Source organism: Anser anser (assembly GCF_964211835.1).
Source record: "Anser anser genome assembly, chromosome: 12".
Lineage (NCBI taxonomy): Eukaryota > Metazoa > Chordata > Aves > Anseriformes > Anatidae > Anser > Anser anser.
In genome coordinates this window covers 7,719,525-7,744,933 of record NC_139733.1, presented here as the reverse complement: position 1 = coordinate 7,744,933, position 25,409 = coordinate 7,719,525, and the positions used below count along the sequence as shown (strand labels likewise).

Below are 25,409 nucleotides of genomic sequence, written 5' to 3'. Positions count from 1 at the left end.
CCAAACGGGGGGCGTGCGGTGGTGATTGTGGGGGCGTGCTGGGGGGGCTGCCTGTGGCCGAGAGGGGAGGCAGGGGCAGGCAGGGGCTCCCCAACCACCCCGGGGCAGGGCCCCTCTGCTCCTTGGCAGGGGGGGCCCAGGTCGGGCTCTGGGTGCCTGCTGGGACCCTTGTGCCTGCTGTGCCTCCTTCCCCTCCACAGCCTCTGGCCCTGCCCATCAGCCAGCATGGCAGGGACAGAACAGGCCCTTGGGGACAGTCCCTCAGGGACACCTGGCCCCGCAAAGGTGCTCAATGGCTGTGCCATTTGCTCTCTCCCCTCCAGCATGCATGCTGTGTGGCCGGGCAGATGCTGACCCGAACATCTGCAGCCCCAGACACGGAAGGAATGGACTCTGTGCCCACACGTTTTGCCTGGTGAGTTCCCCCAGGGTTCCCGTCAGCATCCCACCAGGGACGGTCCCTTCAACTATGACCCCTAACGAGATCCTGCTTTTTTCTATTCTATAGTTTCTTGCGAATGGCCTTTATCGGCTTGGAACACTACAGGACGGAATTTTGGGAGTTTTACTGGAGGATATACAGCACACAATCAAGCGGGCATCCCAGAAGGTGAGGACCTGATGGGAACAGGGAGGTTTGGGCCAGGAGATGCTCCCGCGAGCTTAGCCTGGACCCCAAGGAAGCAATCCCAGCCTTTCCAACCCGCTCCGGGACAAACTGCTGCTCTGGCAGACGAGCCTTGTCCGCCAGGGGGGGTCTGCAGAGCGTGACCCAGCAGCGCCCGCGCCCTGTGCCCTGCCCTGCCCAGGGGTGTGGGGCCAGCGGTGGCGGCATCGAGCCTGGTGCTAATGGGGCTGCTGTGTTCTTTTCAGCAATGCTTCGTTTGTGGCGAGCGAGGGGCCACCATCACCTGCACGGAGACAGGCTGTGAACGCAGCTTCCATCTCCCCTGCGCCTCGGAGGGAGAATGCGTCACCCAGTTCTTTGGGCAGCACAGGTAAGGGCTGCCAGCAGCAGCCAAGCAAGAGAGGACCCCACGCTGGTGCTTCCCAGCAGCCTGGCAGAGCCGGAGGCAGCGCCAGAGCCTGGATGGGCCTGGGGCTCCTTCACGTTCCTCTGCCCTCCTCGCCACAACCGCGGCAGGCCCAGCACTTCTCACCTTGCCCTTCCCTTCCCTCTCCCCGCCAGGTCCTTCTGCTGGGAGCACCGCCCTCAGCAGGCAGTGCAGGCAGCTCCGGAGCAGGACACCATCTGCATCATCTGCATGGACCCTGTGGGGGACAGCAAGTCCTACCACACCATGGTGTGCCCAGCCTGCAGTCACGCCTGGTTCCACCGGGGCTGCATCCAGGTAGGAGCCCTCCCCTCACCCTGCGCGCACGGCAGGTGCTCAGCAGCACCAGGGCCCGCTCACCTCTCACCGCATGTGTTTCTGCTGCAGGGACAAGCTGTGAGTGCAGGCATTCTCTGCTTCCAGTGCCCCCTCTGCAGAAACAAGGTGGAGTTCCGTTCCGAAATGTCCATCATGGGGATCCGAATCCCATTCAGGTTGGTGTCCCTCTGCCCTGCTCTCTAGACACGAGGGCACAAGCGCTGTGTATGGCCAGGGACTGGACAATTTCCCTCCCTTCTCTTGCAGAGGACCAACCTGGGAGGACGGCAACGCCTTTGCATCGCTGCAAGAGAGGCACCAGCGCTGTGATGTCAGCGAATGCCTTTACCCACAAGGCAGGGAGCAGGCGGAGGGACAGGGGTGAGTTGCCTCAGCAGCCATCTGGGGCTCTGCCCACGTCCTCAGCCTCAGCACATGCTGGGGGAGCCAGGACAGAGCACAAGGGGTGTGCCAGCCACTCCCTGGCTCAGACACTTTGTCCTCACACCCACAAGTCTTTGCTTCCCCAGGCCCTGGCAGCTGCTGCTGGGCCGCTCCTGTGCTGCCGAAGGCACCCACCGGCGCTGCTCCAACTTGACCAACAGCACAGGCACCTGGGAGTGCGACAGCTGCGCTGGCGTGGGCACTGGTAAGTGGCAAAGGCCTCATGCTGCTGGGCTGTGGCCAGGCAAGGCCTGGCTGCAGGGGCTCAGGGCAGCCTTGCCAGAGTCTCTCTGACCCTGGACGGGTCAGAGCCTCTACTGCCGTGGGTCTGGAAGTCCATCCCACTCACCTTCCTGTCTCCCCTTACAGCCTCCAGTACCAATCTGGGGCTCGCCGGCCCCAGCACCTCCAGTCCAGAGGCTCTGGGGCCCTCCCGTGGCTCCCCAGCACCCGCAAGGAGCAGCCTCAGCAGCACCAGCAGCCAGGCAGCACCGGGGCCATCCCACAGTTCCCAGGAGACTGAGAGGAGAAGGCCAGGGACAGAACAGGGGACAATCTGCCAGCCTGTACATCAGGCCCAAGACACCTGGCACAGTCCCAGAAGACGCCGCAGGAGCAGCCGTGCTGCAGAACCCAGCGCTGGGAGCAGCACCCCCAGCTTGGCCAGTCGGAGGGCACCAGGAACCTCCAGTCACTCCTTGGTGCCCGAAGGCAGACTCCCCGCCGGCCAGCGGGGGCGACCCCGGACAAGAAGCCTTGAGAGCCGCTGGAACGTCCAGCCCCAGATGCCCAGAGCCAGCCCCGAAGACGCCGCAGGAGCAGCCACGCACCACAAAACGGTGCTGGGAGCAGCAGCAGCACCAGATCTGCCAGGGGGGCGGCATCGGGGTCCCCCGGTGGATCCCCAGGGTCTAAACGGAGACGATGCTCCAGCCAGCGGGGGACAGCCCAGAGAAGAAGCTGCTCCCCATTACAACATCAGGCTCCAAATACCCAGAGGCAGACCCGAAGACGGCGTGGGAGCAGACACAACGCTGGAGTGATACCAGTGCTGCTCCAGCTACGACCGCAGAGCACAGCACTGTGTGGGCTGCTGCAGGGAAAGGTGACTCCGTCCTAGACAGACCCAACACAGTCACCGAAACCCGCAGTTTGCAGGCCCAGGGGCTCCTTTGTAGGGACCAAGCCCTTTTGTTCAGGGCCCTGAGACTGCTCTCTGGAGACAAAGCTGGCTTCTCATTACTTACACCCTCGCTTTTATGGCCCAGGCTGTCATTTTCAGGGCGCAATGCCTTATCTTTAGGGCCCCTTAGTTGCACTGTGAGGTGCAGAGCTGCCTTTTAGGGTACAAAGCCTTATTTGTGAGGAAACACCCCGCTTCTTCGGGTCCCAAATCCTCACGCTAGGAGACAAGGCCTCAATTTGAGGGCCCAAAGCCTCCTTTAAGGGTCCAAACACCCATCTGGAGGGACCGAAGCATCACTGTAGGGTCCAGTCCGTGAGCCAGAGACTCCAAAGGCCCAGGGTCCAGGTCTAAAGCCTCACCTTGACGACCAGGCCTCCCCACGCTCCCCCTCCCTCCCCATTTTAAGTCTTCAAAGCCGCATTAGTAAGCCCCCGTGTTTCCTCTCTAGGCTCCAAAGCCTTCTTTTCAGGCTCCAGAACATCCGCTTGGCATCCCAAGTCGTCTTCTGATCGCCTAAACCCTCGGTTTGCAGGCCCAGGGGCTCCTTTGTAGGGACCAAGCCCGTTTGTTCAGGGCCCTGAGACTGCTCTCTGGAGACAAAGCTGGCTTCTTATTGCTTACACCCTCACTTTTACAGCCCAGGCTGTCATTTTCAGGGCGCAATGCCTTATTTTTAGGGCCCCCAGGTGCACTGTAAGGTGCAGAGCTGCATTTTTAAGGTGCAAAGCCTTATTTGTGAGGAAAGCCCCCTCCCTCCCCATTTTAAGTACTATAAATATGAGGGGTTAGAGGGGGGTTGGGTGACGGGAAGGGTTGTGTTGTCGTGGTGGCTTGGGGGCTTACTGTACCCACCCCCGCTAACGTTTGCTCTTTTGTCAGCTTTGGATCCGAAAGTGGGATCTTAACACGGAAAACACAGGGGAGACTTTACTGCTCTCCACATCTACCTTAAAGGAAGTCGTGGGGAGCTAGGGGTCGGCCTCTTCTCACAGACAGCTAGTGATAGGACTAGAAAGTATGGCCTCAAGTTGCGCCAGAGGTTTACTTTGGAAATTAGCGGTGGTTTTCTCGGGTGGGCAGCCAAGTTCCACCGCAGCCTCTCTCTCACTCCCCCTCCTGAATAGGAAAGGGGGAGAAAAAACGATACAAAGGGCTCAAGGGTTGAGATAAGAATGGGGACATCGCTCAACAATTATTGTGACAGGCTAAACAGACTCAGAGAAGGGAGACATTAAGAATTATTGCCTATTACTAACAAGCTAGAGAAGTGAGGAACAAAAGAAAGAAACCCAAAACACCTTTCCCCCCATCCACCCTCCTCTACCTCTTTAACCAAGCGGAGCAGGGGAATGGGGGAATGGCGGTTGTGGTCAGTCTGTAGCACTTTGTCCCTGCCGTTCCTTCTCGGTCACTCTCTTCCCCTGCTCCAACGTGGGATGCAGTCGTTCCCAAAGTGATCCTGCGTGGGCTTCCCACAGGCAGCAGCTCTTCAAGAACTGCTCCAGATACGGGTCCGTACCACGGGGTCCATCCATCAGGAGCACACTGCTCCAACCTGGGTCCCCCACGGGCGGCAGCTCCTGCCAGGTCACCTGCTCCTGCGTGGGCTCCTCTCCACGGGCTGCGGCTCCGGCCCGCAATCTGCTCTGGCGGGGGTCCTCCACAGGCTGCAGCCTGCTTCAGTGCAGGTCCACCTGCTCCACCGTGGCCTCTTCCACGGGCTGCAGCGTGGAACCCTGCTCCACCGTGGTACTCCGTGGGCTGCAGGGGGACAACCTGCTTCACCATGGTCCTCACCACAGGCCGCAGGGGAACTTCTGCTGTGGTGCCTGGAGCACCTCCTCCCACTCCTTCACTGACCTTGGGGTCTGCAAGGCTGTTTCTCACTCCTCTCTCTCTCCCAGCTGCTGTTCCGCAGCAGTTTTTTCCCTTTCTTAAATATGCTCTCACAGAGACGCAAACAACGTCGCTTATTGGCTTGGCTCTGGACAGCAGCAGGGCCCTTATCTAAAATGGGGCAGCTTCTGGATTCTTCTCACAGAGGCCACCCCTATGGGCCCCTGCTACCAAAACTTGCCAAGTAAGCCCACTACAATTTCTTCTCAGAAAGAATAGTCAGGAATTGGAACGGGTTGCCCAGGGAAGTAGTGGAGTCACCTGGGGGTGTTCAAGGAAAGGTTGCACATGGTGCTTAGGGACATGGTTTAGTGGGTGACATTGGTAGTAGGGGATAGTTGGACCAGATGATCTTGAAGGACGTTTCCACCCTTAATGATTCTACGATTCTGTGATTCTAATTAGGAGGCTTTGAACCCTGATGGTGAGAGCTGGCGAAAGGAGTCAGGGCTCAGACTGGACTGTCAACTGCAGTAAAGACGATTAAGACCGCTGGCTTTGTAACGTCTCTTGCTGATGTCTGGGGGAGACAACGAGCTCTGGTCTCACCCTGCTCTCGAGAAACTCTGTAGGAGAAGGACGTGAGGAGGGAGCAAGCTGTGACCCAAACGCCAGGTGTCCTGCGGCTCTCCCGCAGGGCGGCAATGCTGGCCCAAAGGTGCGGTGCAGGCGCCGCCACTCCAGGGCTGCAGCCCTGTCCGAGGGACATCTCCGCTCCTGCCTGTGGCACGGGGAGCGTTGCCAGCAGGCCGAGGGAAGCAATCCTTCCTCTCCGCCGCGTGTCGCGGGACCCGGCATTTGAGCCTGTGCCGGCTGCAAGAGCGGCCACCCTCTTGCTTGGGTGCCGAGGGCCCAGGCCCCAGCGTGGCACCTCCAGCCACCCCTGTGAGGCGGGGGCTCTGTCACAGCGGGTGCCAGGTAGCTTTGGGCGTCCCTGCCCAAACGGGGGGCGTGCGGTGGTGATTGTGGGGGCGTGCTGGGGGGGCTGCCTGTGGCCGAGAGGGGAGGCAGGGGCAGGCAGGGGCTCCCCAACCACCCCGGGGCAGGGCCCCTCTGCTCCTTGGCAGGGGGGGCCCAGGTCGGGCTCTGGGTGCCTGCTGGGACCCTTGTGCCTGCTGTGCCTCCTTCCCCTCCACAGCCTCTGGCCCTGCCCATCAGCCAGCATGGCAGGGACAGAACAGGCCCTTGGGGACAGTCCCTCAGGGACACCTGGCCCCGCAAAGGTGCTCAATGGCTGTGCCATTTGCTCTCTCCCCTCCAGCATGCATGCTGTGTGGCCGGGCAGATGCTGACCCGAACATCTGCGGCCCCAGACACGGAAGGAATGGACTCTGTGCCCACACGTTTTGCCTGGTGAGTTCCCCCAGGGTTCCCGTCAGCATCCCACCAGGGACGGTCCCTTCAACTATGACCCCTAACGAGATCCTGCTTTTTTCTATTCTATAGTTTCTTGCGAATGGCCTTTATCGGCTTGGAACACTACAGGACGGAATTTTGGGAGTTTTACTGGAGGATATACAGCACACAATCAAGCGGGCATCCCAGAAGGTGAGGACCTGATGGGAACAGGGAGGTTTGGGCCAGGAGATGCTCCCGCGAGCTTAGCCTGGACCCCAAGGAAGCAATCCCAGCCTTTCCAACCCGCTCCGGGACAAACTGCTGCTCTGGCAGACGAGCCTTGTCCGCCAGGGGGGGTCTGCAGAGCGTGACCCAGCAGCGCCCGCGCCCTGTGCCCTGCCCTGCCCAGGGGTGTGGGGCCAGCGGTGGCGGCATCGAGCCTGGTGCTAATGGGGCTGCTGTGTTCTTTTCAGCAATGCTTCGTTTGTGGCGAGCGAGGGGCCACCATCACCTGCACGGAGACAGGCTGTGAACGCAGCTTCCATCTCCCCTGCGCCTCGGAGGGAGAATGCGTCACCCAGTTCTTTGGGCAGCACAGGTAAGGGCTGCCAGCAGCAGCCAAGCAAGAGAGGACCCCACGCTGGTGCTTCCCAGCAGCCTGGCAGAGCCGGAGGCAGCGCCAGAGCCTGGATGGGCCTGGGGCTCCTTCACGTTCCTCTGCCCTCCTCGCCACAACCGCGGCAGGCCCAGCACTTCTCACCTTGCCCTTCCCTTCCCTCTCCCCGCCAGGTCCTTCTGCTGGGAGCACCGCCCTCAGCAGGCAGTGCAGGCAGCTCCGGAGCAGGACACCATCTGCATCATCTGCATGGACCCTGTGGGGGACAGCAAGTCCTACCACACCATGGTGTGCCCAGCCTGCAGTCACGCCTGGTTCCACCGGGGCTGCATCCAGGTAGGAGCTCTCCCCTCACCCTGCGCGCACGGCAGGTGCTCAGCAGCACCAGGGCCCGCTCACCTCTCACCGCATGTGTTTCTGCTGCAGGGACAAGCTGTGAGTGCAGGCATTCTCTGCTTCCAGTGCCCCATCTGCAGAAACAAGGTGGAGTTCCGTTCCAAAATGTCCATCATGGGGATCCAAATCCCATTCAGGTTGGTGTCCCTCTGCCCTGCTCTCTAGACACGAGGGCACAAGCGCTGTGTATGGCCAGGGACTGGACAATTTCCCTCCCTTCTCTTGCAGAGGACCAACCTGGGAGGACGGCAACGCCTTTGCATCGCTGCAAGAGAGGCACCAGCGCTGTGATGTCAGCGAATGCCTTTACCCACAAGGCAGGGAGCAGGCGGAGGGACAGGGGTGAGTTGCCTCAGCAGCCATCTGGGGCTCTGCCCACGTCCTCAGCCTCAGCACATGCTGGGGGAGCCAGGACAGAGCACAAGGGGTGTGCCAGCCACTCCCTGGCTCAGACACTTTGTCCTCACACCCACAAGTCTTTGCTTCCCCAGGCCCTGGCAGCTGCTGCTGGGCCGCTCCTGTGCTGCCGAAGGCACCCACCGGCGCTGCTCCAACTTGACCAACAGCACAGGCACCTGGGAGTGCGACAGCTGCGCTGGCCTGGGCACTGGTAAGTGGCAAAGGCCTCATGCTGCTGGGCTGTGGCCAGGCAAGGCCTGGCTGCAGGGGCTCAGGGCAGCCTTGCCAGAGTCTCTCTGACCCTGGACGGGTCAGAGCCTCTACTGCCGTGGGTCTGGAAGTCCATCCCACTCACCTTCCTGTCTCCCCTTACAGCCTCCAGTACCAATCTGGGGCTCGCCGGCCCCAGCACCTCCAGTCCAGAGGCTCTGGGGCCCTCCCGTGGCTCCCCAGCACCCGCAAGGAGCAGCCTCAGCAGCACCAGCAGCCAGGCAGCACCGGGGCCATCCCACAGTTCCCAGGAGACTGAGAGGAGAAGGCCAGGGACAGAACAGGGGACAATCTGCCAGCCTGTACATCAGGCCCAAGACACCTGGCACAGTCCCAGAAGACGCCGCAGGAGCAGCCGTGCTGCAGAACCCAGCGCTGGGAGCAGCACCCCCAGCTTGGCCAGTCGGAGGGCACCAGGAACCTCCAGTCACTCCTTGGTGCCCGAAGGCAGACTCCCCGCCGGCCAGCGGGGGCGACCCCGGACAAGAAGCCTTGAGAGCCGCTGGAACGTCCAGCCCCAGATGCCCAGAGCCAGCCCCGAAGACGCCGCAGGAGCAGCCACGCACCACAAAACGGTGCTGGGAGCAGCAGCAGCACCAGATCTGCCAGGGGGGCGGCATCGGGGTCCCCCGGTGGATCCCCAGGGTCTAAACGGAGACGATGCTCCAGCCAGCAGGGGACAGCCCAGAGAAGAAGCTGCTCCCCATTACAACATCAGGCTCCAAATACCCAGAGGCAGACCCGAAGACGGCGTGGGAGCAGACACAACGCTGGAGTGATACCAGTGCTGCTCCAGCTACGACCGCAGAGCACAGCACTGTGTGGGCTGCTGCAGGGAAAGGTGACTCCGTCCTAGACAGACCCAACACAGTCACCGAAACCCGCAGTTTGCAGGCCCAGGGGCTCCTTTGTAGGGACCAAGCCCTTTTGTTCAGGGCCCTGAGACTGCTCTCTGGAGACAAAGCTGGCTTCTCATTACTTACACCCTCGCTTTTATGGCCCAGGCTGTCATTTTCAGGGCGCAATGCCTTATCTTTAGGGCCCCTTAGTTGCACTGTGAGGTGCAGAGCTGCCTTTTAGGGTACAAAGCCTTATTTGTGAGGAAACACCCCGCTTCTTCGGGTCCCAAATCCTCACGCTAGGAGACAAGGCCTCAATTTGAGGGCCCAAAGCCTCCTTTAAGGGTCCAAACACCCATCTGGAGGGACCGAAGCATCACTGTAGGGTCCAGTCCGTGAGCCAGAGACTCCAAAGGCCCAGGGTCCAGGTCTAAAGCCTCACCTTGACGACCAGGCCTCCCCACGCTCCCCCTCCCTCCCCATTTTAAGTCTTCAAAGCCGCATTAGTAAGCCCCCGTGTTTCCTCTCTAGGCTCCAAAGCCTTCTTTTCAGGCTCCAGAACATCCGCTTGGCATCCCAAGTCGTCTTCTGATCGCCTAAACCCTCGGTTTGCAGGCCCAGGGGCTCCTTTGTAGGGACCAAGCCCGTTTGTTCAGGGCCCTGAGACTGCTCTCTGGAGACAAAGCTGGCTTCTTATTGCTTACACCCTCACTTTTACGGCCCAGGCTGTCATTTTCAGGGCGCAATGCCTTATTTTTAGGGCCCCCAGGTGCACTGTAAGGTGCAGAGCTGCATTTTTAAGGTGCAAAGCCTTATTTGTGAGGAAAGCCCCCTCCCTCCCCATTTTAAGTACTATAAATATGAGGGGTTAGAGGGGGGTTGGGTGACGGGAAGGGTTGTGTTGTCGTGGTGGCTTGGGGGCTTACTGTACCCACCCCCGCTAACGTTTGCTCTTTTGTCAGCTTTGGATCCGAAAGTGGGATCTTAACACGGAAAACACAGGGGAGACTTTACTGCTCTCCACATCTACCTTAAAGGAAGTCGTGGGGAGCTAGGGCTCGGCCTCTTCTCACAGACAGCTAGTGATAGGACTAGAAAGTATGGCCTCAAGTTGCGCCAGAGGTTTACTTTGGAAATTAGCGGTGGTTTTCTCGGGTGGGCAGCCAAGTTCCACCGCAGCCTCTCTCTCACTCCCCCTCCTGAATAGGAAAGGGGGAGAAAAAACGATACAAAGGGCTCAAGGGTTGAGATAAGAATGGGGACATCGCTCAACAATTATTGTGACAGGCTAAACAGACTCAGAGAAGGGAGACATTAAGAATTATTGCCTATTACTAACAAGCTAGAGAAGTGAGGAACAAAAGAAAGAAACCCAAAACACCTTTCCCCCCATCCACCCTCCTCTACCTCTTTAACCAAGCGGAGCAGGGGAATGGGGGAATGGCGGTTGTGGTCAGTCCGTAGCACTTTGTCCCTGCCGTTCCTTCTCGGTCACTCTCTTCCCCTGCTCCAACGTGGGATGCAGTCGTTCCCAAAGTGATCCTGCGTGGGCTTCCCACAGGCAGCAGCTCTTCAAGAACTGCTCCAGATACGGGTCCGTACCACGGGGTCCATCCATCAGGAGCACACTGCTCCAACCTGGGTCCCCCACGGGCGGCAGCTCCTGCCAGGTCACCTGCTCCTGCGTGGGCTCCTCTCCACGGGCTGCGGCTCCGGCCCGCAATCTGCTCTGGCGGGGGTCCTCCACAGGCTGCAGCCTGCTTCAGTGCAGGTCCACCTGCTCCACCGTGGCCTCTTCCACGGGCTGCAGCGTGGAACCCTGCTCCACCGTGGTACTCCGTGGGCTGCAGGGGGACAACCTGCTTCACCATGGTCCTCACCACAGGCCGCAGGGGAACTTCTGCTGTGGTGCCTGGAGCACCTCCTCCCACTCCTTCACTGACCTTGGGGTCTGCAAGGCTGTTTCTCACTCCTCTCTCTCTCCCAGCTGCTGTTCCGCAGCAGTTTTTTCCCTTTCTTAAATATGCTCTCACAGAGACGCAAACAACGTCGCTTATTGGCTTGGCTCTGGACAGCAGCAGGGCCCTTATCTAAAATGGGGCAGCTTCTGGATTCTTCTCACAGAGGCCACCCCTATGGGCCCCTGCTACCAAAACTTGCCAAGTAAGCCCACTACAATTTCTTCTCAGAAAGAATAGTCAGGAATTGGAACGGGTTGCCCAGGGAAGTAGTGGAGTCACCTGGGGGTGTTCAAGGAAAGGTTGCACATGGTGCTTAGGGACATGGTTTAGTGGGTGACATTGGTAGTAGGGGATAGTTGGACCAGATGATCTTGAAGGACGTTTCCACCCTTAATGATTCTACGATTCTGTGATTCTAATTAGGAGGCTTTGAACCCTGATGGTGAGAGCTGGCGAAAGGAGTCAGGGCTCAGACTGGACTGTCAACTGCAGTAAAGACGATTAAGACCGCTGGCTTTGTAACGTCTCTTGCTGATGTCTGGGGGAGACAACGAGCTCTGGTCTCACCCTGCTCTCGAGAAACTCTGTAGGAGAAGGACGTGAGGAGGGAGCAAGCTGTGACCCAAACGCCAGGTGTCCTGCGGCTCTCCCGGAGGGCGGCAATGCTGGCCCAAAGGTGCGGTGCAGGCGCCGCCACTCCAGGGCTGCAGCCCTGTCCGAGGGACATCTCCGCTCCTGCCTGTGGCACGGGGAGCGTTGCCAGCAGGCCGAGGGAAGCAATCCTTCCTCTCCGCCGCGTGTCGCGGGACCCGGCATTTGAGCCTGTGCCGGCTGCAAGAGCGGCCACCCTCTTGCTTGGGTGCCGAGGGCCCAGGCCCCAGCGTGGCACCTCCAGCCACCCCTGTGAGGCGGGGGCTCTGTCACAGCGGGTGCCAGGTAGCTTTGGGCGTCCCTGCCCAAACGGGGGGCGTGCGGTGGTGATTGTGGGGGCGTGCTGGGGGGGCTGCCTGTGGCCGAGAGGGGAGGCAGGGGCAGGCAGGGGCTCCCCAACCACCCCGGGGCAGGGCCCCTCTGCTCCTTGGCAGGGGGGGCCCAGGTCGGGCTCTGGGTGCCTGCTGGGACCCTTGTGCCTGCTGTGCCTCCTTCCCCTCCACAGCCTCTGGCCCTGCCCATCAGCCAGCATGGCAGGGACAGAACAGGCCCTTGGGGACAGTCCCTCAGGGACACCTGGCCCCGCAAAGGTGCTCAATGGCTGTGCCATTTGCTCTCTCCCCTCCAGCATGCATGCTGTGTGGCCGGGCAGATGCTGACCCGAACATCTGCGGCCCCAGACACGGAAGGAATGGACTCTGTGCCCACACGTTTTGCCTGGTGAGTTCCCCCAGGGTTCCCGTCAGCATCCCACCAGGGACGGTCCCTTCAACTATGACCCCTAACGAGATCCTGCTTTTTTCTATTCTATAGTTTCTTGCGAATGGCCTTTATCGGCTTGGAACACTACAGGACGGAATTTTGGGAGTTTTACTGGAGGATATACAGCACACAATCAAGCGGGCATCCCAGAAGGTGAGGACCTGATGGGAACAGGGAGGTTTGGGCCAGGAGATGCTCCCGCGAGCTTAGCCTGGACCCCAAGGAAGCAATCCCAGCCTTTCCAACCCGCTCCGGGACAAACTGCTGCTCTGGCAGACGAGCCTTGTCCGCCAGGGGGGGTCTGCAGAGCGTGACCCAGCAGCGCCCGCGCCCTGTGCCCTGCCCTGCCCAGGGGTGTGGGGCCAGCGGTGGCGGCATCGAGCCTGGTGCTAATGGGGCTGCTGTGTTCTTTTCAGCAATGCTTCGTTTGTGGCGAGCGAGGGGCCACCATCACCTGCACGGAGACAGGCTGTGAACGCAGCTTCCATCTCCCCTGCGCCTCGGAGGGAGAATGCGTCACCCAGTTCTTTGGGCAGCACAGGTAAGGGCTGCCAGCAGCAGCCAAGCAAGAGAGGACCCCACGCTGGTGCTTCCCAGCAGCCTGGCAGAGCCGGAGGCAGCGCCAGAGCCTGGATGGGCCTGGGGCTCCTTCACGTTCCTCTGCCCTCCTCGCCACAACCGCGGCAGGCCCAGCACTTCTCACCTTGCCCTTCCCTTCCCTCTCCCCGCCAGGTCCTTCTGCTGGGAGCACCGCCCTCAGCAGGCAGTGCAGGCAGCTCCGGAGCAGGACACCATCTGCATCATCTGCATGGACCCTGTGGGGGACAGCAAGTCCTACCACACCATGGTGTGCCCAGCCTGCAGTCACGCCTGGTTCCACCGGGGCTGCATCCAGGTAGGAGCCCTCCCCTCACCCTGCGCGCACGGCAGGTGCTCAGCAGCACCAGGGCCCGCTCACCTCTCACCGCATGTGTTTCTGCTGCAGGGACAAGCTGTGAGTGCAGGCATTCTCTGCTTCCAGTGCCCCATCTGCAGAAACAAGGTGGAGTTCCGTTCCAAAATGTCCATCATGGGGATCCAAATCCCATTCAGGTTGGTGTCCCTCTGCCCTGCTCTCTAGACACGAGGGCACAAGCGCTGTGTATGGCCAGGGACTGGACAATTTCCCTCCCTTCTCTTGCAGAGGACCAACCTGGGAGGACGGCAACGCCTTTGCATCGCTGCAAGAGAGGCACCAGCGCTGTGATGTCAGCGAATGCCTTTACCCACAAGGCAGGGAGCAGGCGGAGGGACAGGGGTGAGTTGCCTCAGCAGCCATCTGGGGCTCTGCCCACGTCCTCAGCCTCAGCACATGCTGGGGGAGCCAGGACAGAGCACAAGGGGTGTGCCAGCCACTCCCTGGCTCAGACACTTTGTCCTCACACCCACAAGTCTTTGCTTCCCCAGGCCCTGGCAGCTGCTGCTGGGCCGCTCCTGTGCTGCCGAAGGCACCCACCGGCGCTGCTCCAACTTGACCAACAGCACAGGCACCTGGGAGTGCGACAGCTGCGCTGGCCTGGGCACTGGTAAGTGGCAAAGGCCTCATGCTGCTGGGCTGTGGCCAGGCAAGGCCTGGCTGCAGGGGCTCAGGGCAGCCTTGCCAGAGTCTCTCTGACCCTGGACGGGTCAGAGCCTCTACTGCCGTGGGTCTGGAAGTCCATCCCACTCACCTTCCTGTCTCCCCTTACAGCCTCCAGTACCAATCTGGGGCTCGCCGGCCCCAGCACCTCCAGTCCAGAGGCTCTGGGGCCCTCCCGTGGCTCCCCAGCACCCGCAAGGAGCAGCCTCAGCAGCACCAGCAGCCAGGCAGCACCGGGGCCATCCCACAGTTCCCAGGAGACTGAGAGGAGAAGGCCAGGGACAGAACAGGGGACAATCTGCCAGCCTGTACATCAGGCCCAAGACACCTGGCACAGTCCCAGAAGACGCCGCAGGAGCAGCCGTGCTGCAGAACCCAGCGCTGGGAGCAGCACCCCCAGCTTGGCCAGTCGGAGGGCACCAGGAACCTCCAGTCACTCCTTGGTGCCCGAAGGCAGACTCCCCGCCGGCCAGCGGGGGCGACCCCGGACAAGAAGCCTTGAGAGCCGCTGGAACGTCCAGCCCCAGATGCCCAGAGCCAGCCCCGAAGACGCCGCAGGAGCAGCCACGCACCACAAAACGGTGCTGGGAGCAGCAGCAGCACCAGATCTGCCAGGGGGGCGGCATCGGGGTCCCCCGGTGGATCCCCAGGGTCTAAACGGAGACGATGCTCCAGCCAGCAGGGGACAGCCCAGAGAAGAAGCTGCTCCCCATTACAACATCAGGCTCCAAATACCCAGAGGCAGACCCGAAGACGGCGTGGGAGCAGACACAACGCTGGAGTGATACCAGTGCTGCTCCAGCTACGACCGCAGAGCACAGCACTGTGTGGGCTGCTGCAGGGAAAGGTGACTCCGTCCTAGACAGACCCAACACAGTCACCGAAACCCGCAGTTTGCAGGCCCAGGGGCTCCTTTGTAGGGACCAAGCCCTTTTGTTCAGGGCCCTGAGACTGCTCTCTGGAGACAAAGCTGGCTTCTCATTACTTACACCCTCGCTTTTATGGCCCAGGCTGTCATTTTCAGGGCGCAATGCCTTATCTTTAGGGCCCCTTAGTTGCACTGTGAGGTGCAGAGCTGCCTTTTAGGGTACAAAGCCTTATTTGTGAGGAAACACCCCGCTTCTTCGGGTCCCAAATCCTCACGCTAGGAGACAAGGCCTCAATTTGAGGGCCCAAAGCCTCCTTTAAGGGTCCAAACACCCATCTGGAGGGACCGAAGCATCACTGTAGGGTCCAGTCCGTGAGCCAGAGACTCCAAAGGCCCAGGGTCCAGGTCTAAAGCCTCACCTTGACGACCAGGCCTCCCCACGCTCCCCCTCCCTCCCCATTTTAAGTCTTCAAAGCCGCATTAGTAAGCCCCCGTGTTTCCTCTCTAGGCTCCAAAGCCTTCTTTTCAGGCTCCAGAACATCCGCTTGGCATCCCAAGTCGTCTTCTGATCGCCTAAACCCTCGGTTTGCAGGCCCAGGGGCTCCTTTGTAGGGACCAAGCCCGTTTGTTCAGGGCCCTGAGACTGCTCTCTGGAGACAAAGCTGGCTTCTTATTGCTTACACCCTCACTTTTACGGCCCAGGCTGTCATTTTCAGGGCGCAATGCCTTATTTTTAGGGCCCCCAGGTGCACTGTAAGGTGCAGAGCTGCATTTTTAAGGTGCAAAGCCTTATTTGTGAGGAAAGCCCCCTCCCTCCCCATTTTAAGTACTATAAATATGAGGGGTTAGAGGGGGGTTGGGTGACGGGAAGGGTTGTGTTGTCGTGGTGGCTTGGGGGCTTACTGTACCCACCCCCGCTAACGTTTGCTCTTTTGTCAGCTTTGGATCCGAAAGTGGGATCTTAACACGGAAAACACAGGGGAGACTTTACTGCTCTCCACATCTACCTTAAAGGAAGTCGTGGGGAGCTAGGGGTCGGCCTCTTCTCACAGACAGCTAGTGATAGGACTAGAAAGTATGGCCTCAAGTTGCGCCAGAGGTTTACTTTGGAAATTAGCGGTGGTTTTCTCGGGTGGGCAGCCAAGTTCCACCGCAGCCTCTCTCTCACTCCCCCTCCTGAATAGGAAAGGGGGAGAAAAAACGATACAAAGGGCTCAAGGGTTGAGATAAGAATGGGGACATCGCTCAACAATTATTGTGACAGGCTAAACAGACTCAGAGAAGGGAGACATTAAGAATTATTGCCTATTACTAACAAGCTAGAGAAGTGAGGAACAAAAGAAAGAAACCCAAAACACCTTTCCCCCCATCCACCCTCCTCTACCTCTTTAACCAAGCGGAGCAGGGGAATGGGGGAATGGCGGTTGTGGTCAGTCTGTAGCACTTTGTCCCTGCCGTTCCTTCTCGGTCACTCTCTTCCCCTGCTCCAACGTGGGATGCAGTCGTTCCCAAAGTGATCCTGCGTGGGCTTCCCACAGGCAGCAGCTCTTCAAGAACTGCTCCAGATACGGGTCCGTACCACGGGGTCCATCCATCAGGAGCACACTGCTCCAACCTGGGTCCCCCACGGGCGGCAGCTCCTGCCAGGTCACCTGCTCCTGCGTGGGCTCCTCTCCACGGGCTGCGGCTCCGGCCCGCAATCTGCTCTGGCGGGGGTCCTCCACAGGCTGCAGCCTGCTTCAGTGCAGGTCCACCTGCTCCACCGTGGCCTCTTCCACGGGCTGCAGCGTGGAACCCTGCTCCACCGTGGTACTCCGTGGGCTGCAGGGGGACAACCTGCTTCACCATGGTCCTCACCACAGGCCGCAGGGGAACTTCTGCTGTGGTGCCTGGAGCACCTCCTCCCACTCCTTCACTGACCTTGGGGTCTGCAAGGCTGTTTCTCACTCCTCTCTCTCTCCCAGCTGCTGTTCCGCAGCAGTTTTTTCCCTTTCTTAAATATGCTCTCACAGAGACGCAAACAACGTCGCTTATTGGCTTGGCTCTGGACAGCAGCAGGGCCCTTATCTAAAATGGGGCAGCTTCTGGATTCTTCTCACAGAGGCCACCCCTATGGGCCCCTGCTACCAAAACTTGCCAAGTAAGCCCACTACAATTTCTTCTCAGAAAGAATAGTCAGGAATTGGAACGGGTTGCCCAGGGAAGTAGTGGAGTCACCTGGGGGTGTTCAAGGAAAGGTTGCACATGGTGCTTAGGGACATGGTTTAGTGGGTGACATTGGTAGTAGGGGATAGTTGGACCAGATGATCTTGAAGGACGTTTCCACCCTTAATGATTCTACGATTCTGTGATTCTAATTAGGAGGCTTTGAACCCTGATGGTGAGAGCTGGCGAAAGGAGTCAGGGCTCAGACTGGACTGTCAACTGCAGTAAAGACGATTAAGACCGCTGGCTTTGTAACGTCTCTTGCTGATGTCTGGGGGAGACAACGAGCTCTGGTCTCACCCTGCTCTCGAGAAACTCTGTAGGAGAAGGACGTGAGGAGGGAGCAAGCTGTGACCCAAACGCCAGGTGTCCTGCGGCTCTCCCGCAGGGCGGCAATGCTGGCCCAAAGGTGCGGTGCAGGCGCCGCCACTCCAGGGCTGCAGCCCTGTCCGAGGGACATCTCCGCTCCTGCCTGTGGCACGGGGAGCGTTGCCAGCAGGCCGAGGGAAGCAATCCTTCCTCTCCGCCGCGTGTCGCGGGACCCGGCATTTGAGCCTGTGCCGGCTGCAAGAGCGGCCACCCTCTTGCTTGGGTGCCGAGGGCCCAGGCCCCAGCGTGGCACCTCCAGCCACCCCTGTGAGGCGGGGGCTCTGTCACAGCGGGTGCCAGGTAGCTTTGGGCGTCCCTGCCCAAACGGGGGGCGTGCGGTGGTGATTGTGGGGGCGTGCTGGGGGGGCTGCCTGTGGCCGAGAGGGGAGGCAGGGGCGCAGGCAGGGGCTCCCCAACCACCCCGGGGCAGGGCCCCTCTGCTCCTTGGCAGGGGGGGCCCAGGTCGGGCTCTGGGTGCCTGCTGGGACCCTTGTGCCTGCTGTGCCTCCTTCCCCTCCACAGCCTCTGGCCCTGCCCATCAGCCAGCATGGCAGGGACAGAACAGGCCCTTGGGGACAGTCCCTCAGGGACACCTGGCCCCGCAAAGGTGCTCAATGGCTGTGCCATTTGCTCTCTCCCCTCCAGCATGCATGCTGTGTGGCCGGGCAGATGCTGACCCGAACATCTGCGGCCCCAGACACGGAAGGAATGGACTCTGTGCCCACACGTTTTGCCTGGTGAGTTCCCCCAGGGTTCCCGTCAGCATCCCACCAGGGACGGTCCCTTCAACTATGACCCCTAACGAGATCCTGCTTTTTTCTATTCTATAGTTTCTTGCGAATGGCCTTTATCGGCTTGGAACACTACAGGACGGAATTTTGGGAGTTTTACTGGAGGATATACAGCACACAATCAAGCGGGCATCCCAGAAGGTGAGGACCTGATGGGAACAGGGAGGTTTGGGCCAGGAGATGCTCCCGCGAGCTTAGCCTGGACCCCAAGGAAGCAATCCCAGCCTTTCCAACCCGCTCCGGGACAAACTGCTGCTCTGGCAGACGAGCCTTGTCCGCCAGGGGGGGTCTGCAGAGCGTGACCCAGCAGCGCCCGCGCCCTGTGCCCTGCCCTGCCCAGGGGTGTGGGGCCAGCGGTGGCGGCATCGAGCCTGGTGCTAATGGGGCTGCTGTGTTCTTTTCAGCAATGCTTCGTTTGTGGCGAGCGAGGGGCCACCATCACCTGCACGGAGACAGGCTGTGAACGCAGCTTCCATCTCCCCTGCGCCTCGGAGGGAGAATGCGTCACCCAGTTCTTTGGGCAGCACAGGTAAGGGCTGCCAGCAGCAGCCAAGCAAGAGAGGACCCCACGCTGGTGCTTCCCAGCAGCCTGGCAGAGCCGGAGGCAGCGCCAGAGCCTGGATGGGCCTGGGGCTCCTTCACGTTCCTCTGCCCTCCTCGCCACAACCGCGGCAGGCCCAGCACTTCTCACCTTGCCCTTCCCTTCCCTCTCCCCGCCAGGTCCTTCTGCTGGGAGCACCGCCCTCAGCAGGCAGTGCAGGCAGCTCCGGAGCAGGACACCATCTGCATCATCTGCATGGACCCTGTGGGGGACAGCAAGTCCTACCACACCATGGTGTGCCCAGCCTGCAGTCACGCCTGGTTCCACCGGGGCTGCATCCAGGTAGGAGCCCTCCCCTCACCCTGCGCGCACGGCAGGTGCTCAGCAGCACCAGGGCCCGCTCACCTCTCACCGCATGTGTTTCTGCTGCAGGGACAAGCTGTGAGTGCAGGCATTCTCTGCTTCCAGTGCCCCATCTGCAGAAACAAGGTGGAGTTCCGTTCCAAAATGTCCATCATGGGGATCCAAATCCCATTCAGGTTGGTGTCCCTCTGCCCTGCTCTCTAGACACGAGGGCACAAGCGCTGTGTATGGCCAGGGACTGGACAATTTCCCTCCCTTCTCTTGCAGAGGACCAACCTGGGAGGACGGCAACGCCTTTGCATCGCTGCAAGAGAGGCACCAGCGCTGTGATGTCAGCGAATGCCTTTACCCACAAGGCAGGGAGCAGGCGGAGGGACAGGGGTGAGTTGCCTCAGCAGCCATCTGGGGCTCTGCCCACGTCCTCAGCCTCAGCACATGCTGGGGGAGCCAGGACAGAGCACAAGGGGTGTGCCAGCCACTCCCTGGCTCAGACACTTTGTCCTCACACCCACAAGTCTTTGCTTCCCCAGGCCCTGGCAGCTGCTGCTGGGCCGCTCCTGTGCTGCCGAAGGCACCCACCGGCGCTGCTCCAACTTGACCAACAGCACAGGCACCTGGGAGTGCGACAGCTGCGCTGGCCTGGGCACTGGTAAGTGGCAAAGGCCTCATGCTGCTGGGCTGTGGCCAGGCAAGGCCTGGCTGCAGGGGCTCAGGGCAGCCTTGCCAGAGTCTCTCTGACCCTGGACGGGTCAGAGCCTCTACTGCCGTGGGTCTGGAAGTCCATCCCACTCACCTTCCTGTCTCCCCTTACAGCCTCCAGTACCAATCTGGGGCTCGCCGGCCCCAGCACCTCCAGTCCAGAGGCTCTGGGGCCCTCCCGTGGCTCCCCAGCACCCGCAAGGAGCAGCCTCAGCAGCACCAGCAGCCAGGCAGCACCGGGGCCATCCCACAGTTCCCAGGAGACTGAGAGGAGAAGGCCAGGGACAGAACAGGGGACAATCTGCCAGCCTGTACATCAGGCCCAAGACACCTGGCACAGTCCCAGAAGACGCCGCAGGAGCAGCCGTGCTGCAGAACCCAGCGCTGGGAGCAGCACCCCCAGCTTGGCCAGTCGGAGGGCACCAGGAACCTCCAGTCACTCCTTGGTGCCCGAAGGCAGACTTCCCGCCGGCCAGCGGGGGCGACCCCGGACAAGAAGCCTTGAGAGCCGCTGGAACGTCCAGCCCCAGATGCCCAGAGCCAGCCCCGAAGACGCCGCAGGAGCAGCCACGCACCACAAAACGGTGCTGGGAGCAGCAGCAGCACCAGATCTGCCAGGGGGGCGGCATCGGGGTCCCCCGGTGGATCCCCAGGGTCTAAACGGAGACGATGCTCCAGCCAGCAGGGGACAGCTCAGAGAAGAAGCTGCTCCCCATTACAACATCAGGCTCCAAATACCCAGAGGCAGACCCGAAGACGGCGTGGGAGCAGACACAACGCTGGAGTGATACCAGTGCTGCTCCAGCTACGACCGCAGAGCACAGCACTGTGTGGGCTGCTGCAGGGAAAGGTGACTCCGTCCTAGACAGACCCAACACAGTCACCGAAACCCGCAGTTTGCAGGCCCAGGGGCTCCTTTGTAGGGACCAAGCCCTTTTGTTCAGGGCCCTGAGACTGCTCTCTGGAGACAAAGCTGGCTTCTCATTACTTACACCCTCGCTTTTATGGCCCAGGCTGTCATTTTCAGGGCGCAATGCCTTATCTTTAGGGCCCCTTAGTTGCACTGTGAGGTGCAGAGCTGCCTTTTAGGGTACAAAGCCTTATTTGTGAGGAAACACCCCGCTTCTTCGGGTCCCAAATCCTCACGCTAGGAGACAAGGCCTCAATTTGAGGGCCCAAAGCCTCCTTTAAGGGTCCAAACACCCATCTGGAGGGACCGAAGCATCACTGTAGGGTCCAGTCCGTGAGCCAGAGACTCCAAAGGCCCAGGGTCCAGGTCTAAAGCCTCACCTTGACGACCAGGCCTCCCCACGCTCCCCCTCCCTCCCCATTTTAAGTCTTCAAAGCCGCATTAGTAAGCCCCCGTGTTTCCTCTCTAGGCTCCAAAGCCTTCTTTTCAGGCTCCAGAACATCCGCTTGGCATCCCAAGTCGTCTTCTGATCGCCTAAACCCTCGGTTTGCAGGCCCAGGGGCTCCTTTGTAGGGACCAAGCCCGTTTGTTCAGGGCCCTGAGACTGCTCTCTGGAGACAAAGCTGGCTTCTTATTGCTTACACCCTCACTTTTACGGCCCAGGCTGTCATTTTCAGGGCGCAATGCCTTATTTTTAGGGCCCCCAGGTGCACTGTAAGGTGCAGAGCTGCATTTTTAAGGTGCAAAGCCTTATTTGTGAGGAAAGCCCCCTCCCTCCCCATTTTAAGTACTATAAATATGAGGGGTTAGAGGGGGGTTGGGTGACGGGAAGGGTTGTGTTGTCGTGGTGGCTTGGGGGCTTACTGTACCCACCCCCGCTAACGTTTGCTCTTTTGTCAGCTTTGGATCCGAAAGTGGGATCTTAACACGGAAAACACAGGGGAGACTTTACTGCTCTCCACATCTACCTTAAAGGAAGTCGTGGGGAGCTAGGGCTCGGCCTCTTCTCACAGACAGCTAGTGATAGGACTAGAAAGTATGGCCTCAAGTTGCGCCAGAGGTTTACTTTGGAAATTAGCGGTGGTTTTCTCGGGTGGGCAGCCAAGTTCCACCGCAGCCTCTCTCTCACTCCCCCTCCTGAATAGGAAAGGGGGAGAAAAAACGATACAAAGGGCTCAAGGGTTGAGATAAGAATGGGGACATCGCTCAACAATTATTGTGACAGGCTAAACAGACTCAGAGAAGGGAGACATTAAGAATTATTGCCTATTACTAACAAGCTAGAGAAGTGAGGAACAAAAGAAAGAAACCCAAAACACCTTTCCCCCCATCCACCCTCCTCTACCTCTTTAACCAAGCGGAGCAGGGGAATGGGGGAATGGCGGTTGTGGTCAGTCCGTAGCACTTTGTCCCTGCCGTTCCTTCTCGGTCACTCTCTTCCCCTGCTCCAACGTGGGATGCAGTCGTTCCCAAAGTGATCCTGCGTGGGCTTCCCACAGGCAGCAGCTCTTCAAGAACTGCTCCAGATACGGGTCCGTACCACGGGGTCCATCCATCAGGAGCACACTGCTCCAACCTGGGTCCCCCACGGGCGGCAGCTCCTGCCAGGTCACCTGCTCCTGCGTGGGCTCCTCTCCACGGGCTGCGGCTCCGGCCCGCAATCTGCTCTGGCGGGGGTCCTCCACAGGCTGCAGCCTGCTTCAGTGCAGGTCCACCTGCTCCACCGTGGCCTCTTCCACGGGCTGCAGCGTGGAACCCTGCTCCACCGTGGTACTCCGTGGGCTGCAGGGGGACAACCTGCTTCACCATGGTCCTCACCACAGGCCGCAGGGGAACTTCTGCTGTGGTGCCTGGAGCACCTCCTCCCACTCCTTCACTGACCTTGGGGTCTGCAAGGCTGTTTCTCACTCCTCTCTCTCTCCCAGCTGCTGTTCCGCAGCAGTTTTTTCCCTTTCTTAAATATGCTCTCACAGAGACGCAAACAACGTCGCTTATTGGCTTGGCTCTGGACAGCAGCAGGGCCCTTATCTAAAATGGGGCAGCTTCTGGATTCTTCTCACAGAGGCCACCCCTATGGGCCCCTGCTACCAAAACTTGCCAAGTAAGCCCACTACAATTTCTTCTCAGAAAGAATAGTCAGGAATTGGAACGGGTTGCCCAGGGAAGTAGTGGAGTCACCTGGGGGTGTTCAAGGAAAGGTTGCACATGGTGCTTAGGGACATGGTTTAGTGGGTGACATTGGTAGTAGGGGATAGTTGGACCAGATGATCTTGAAGGACGTTTCCACCCTTAATGATTCTACGATTCTGTGATTCTAATTAGGAGGCTTTGAACCCTGATGGTGAGAGCTGGCGAAAGGAGTCAGGGCTCAGACTGGACTGTCAACTGCAGTAAAGACGATTAAGACCGCTGGCTTTGTAACGTCTCTTGCTGATGTCTGGGGGAGACAACGAGCTCTGGTCTCACCCTGCTCTCGAGAAACTCTGTAGGAGAAGGACGTGAGGAGGGAGCAAGCTGTGACCCAAACGCCAGGTGTCCTGCGGCTCTCCCGGAGGGCGGCAATGCTGGCCCAAAGGTGCGGTGCAGGCGCCGCCACTCCAGGGCTGCAGCCCTGTCCGAGGGACATCTCCGCTCCTGCCTGTGGCACGGGGAGCGTTGCCAGCAGGCCGAGGGAAGCAATCCTTCCTCTCCGCCGCGTGTCGCGGGACCCGGCATTTGAGCCTGTGCCGGCTGCAAGAGCGGCCACCCTCTTGCTTGGGTGCCGAGGGCCCAGGCCCCAGCGTGGCACCTCCAGCCACCCCTGTGAGGCGGGGGCTCTGTCACAGCGGGTGCCAGGTAGCTTTGGGCGTCCCTGCCCAAACGGGGGGCGTGCGGTGGTGATTGTGGGGGCGTGCTGGGGGGGCTGCCTGTGGCCGAGAGGGGAGGCAGGGGCAGGCAGGGGCTCCCCAACCACCCCGGGGCAGGGCCCCTCTGCTCCTTGGCAGGGGGGGCCCAGGTCGGGCTCTGGGTGCCTGCTGGGACCCTTGTGCCTGCTGTGCCTCCTTCCCCTCCACAGCCTCTGGCCCTGCCCATCAGCCAGCATGGCAGGGACAGAACAGGCCCTTGGGGACAGTCCCTCAGGGACACCTGGCCCCGCAAAGGTGCTCAATGGCTGTGCCATTTGCTCTCTCCCCTCCAGCATGCATGCTGTGTGGCCGGGCAGATGCTGACCCGAACATCTGCGGCCCCAGACACGGAAGGAATGGACTCTGTGCCCACACGTTTTGCCTGGTGAGTTCCCCCAGGGTTCCCGTCAGCATCCCACCAGGGACGGTCCCTTCAACTATGACCCCTAACGAGATCCTGCTTTTTTCTATTCTATAGTTTCTTGCGAATGGCCTTTATCGGCTTGGAACACTACAGGACGGAATTTTGGGAGTTTTACTGGAGGATATACAGCACACAATCAAGCGGGCATCCCAGAAGGTGAGGACCTGATGGGAACAGGGAGGTTTGGGCCAGGAGATGCTCCCGCGAGCTTAGCCTGGACCCCAAGGAAGCAATCCCAGCCTTTCCAACCCGCTCCGGGACAAACTGCTGCTCTGGCAGACGAGCCTTGTCCGCCAGGGGGGGTCTGCAGAGCGTGACCCAGCAGCGCCCGCGCCCTGTGCCCTGCCCTGCCCAGGGGTGTGGGGCCAGCGGTGGCGGCATCGAGCCTGGTGCTAATGGGGCTGCTGTGTTCTTTTCAGCAATGCTTCGTTTGTGGCGAGCGAGGGGCCACCATCACCTGCACGGAGACAGGCTGTGAACGCAGCTTCCATCTCCCCTGCGCCTCGGAGGGAGAATGCGTCACCCAGTTCTTTGGGCAGCACAGGTAAGGGCTGCCAGCAGCAGCCAAGCAAGAGAGGACCCCACGCTGGTGCTTCCCAGCAGCCTGGCAGAGCCGGAGGCAGCGCCAGAGCCTGGATGGGCCTGGGGCTCCTTCACGTTCCTCTGCCCTCCTCGCCACAACCGCGGCAGGCCCAGCACTTCTCACCTTGCCCCTTCCCTTCCCTCTCCCCGCCAGGTCCTTCTGCTGGGAGCACCGCCCTCAGCAGGCAGTGCAGGCAGCTCCGGAGCAGGACACCATCTGCATCATCTGCATGGACCCTGTGGGGGACAGCAAGTCCTACCACACCATGGTGTGCCCAGCCTGCAGTCACGCCTGGTTCCACCGGGGCTGCATCCAGGTAGGAGCCCTCCCCTCACCCTGCGCGCACGGCAGGTGCTCAGCAGCACCAGGGCCCGCTCACCTCTCACCGCATGTGTTTCTGCTGCAGGGACAAGCTGTGAGTGCAGGCATTCTCTGCTTCCAGTGCCCCATCTGCAGAAACAAGGTGGAGTTCCGTTCCAAAATGTCCATCATGGGGATCCAAATCCCATTCAGGTTGGTGTCCCTCTGCCCTGCTCTCTAGACACGAGGGCACAAGCGCTGTGTATGGCCAGGGACTGGACAATTTCCCTCCCTTCTCTTGCAGAGGACCAACCTGGGAGGACGGCAACGCCTTTGCATCGCTGCAAGAGAGGCACCAGCGCTGTGATGTCAGCGAATGCCTTTACCCACAAGGCAGGGAGCAGGCGGAGGGACAGGGGTGAGTTGCCTCAGCAGCCATCTGGGGCTCTGCCCACGTCCTCAGCCTCAGCACATGCTGGGGGAGCCAGGACAGAGCACAAGGGGTGTGCCAGCCACTCCCTGGCTCAGACACTTTGTCCTCACACCCACAAGTCTTTGCTTCCCCAGGCCCTGGCAGCTGCTGCTGGGCCGCTCCTGTGCTGCCGAAGGCACCCACCGGCGCTGCTCCAACTTGACCAACAGCACAGGCACCTGGGAGTGCGACAGCTGTGCTGGCCTGGGCACTGGTAAGTGGCAAAGGCCTCATGCTGCTGGGCTGTGGC

At 60.3% G+C, this 25,409-nt stretch overlaps 2 long non-coding RNA genes across 2 annotated transcripts in view; both read left to right on the top strand.

Annotated features, from left to right (window-relative positions):
• The first annotated feature begins 374 nt into the window (after nt 1-374).
• On the top strand, nt 375-5,833 carry LOC310880364. Its single transcript, XR_014571648.1, has 2 exons — nt 375-1,549; nt 1,641-5,833. It is a non-coding gene; the product is annotated as an uncharacterized lncRNA (long non-coding RNA).
• A 1,366-nt stretch (nt 5,834-7,199) lies between these two features.
• LOC310880365 overlaps nt 7,200-25,409 on the top strand; it is a 36,723-nt gene continuing 18,513 nt past the window's right edge. The window contains exon 1 of the long non-coding RNA XR_014571649.1: nt 7,200-25,373. This is a non-coding gene — a long non-coding RNA (uncharacterized lncRNA). The remainder of the gene's footprint in view (nt 25,374-25,409) is intronic.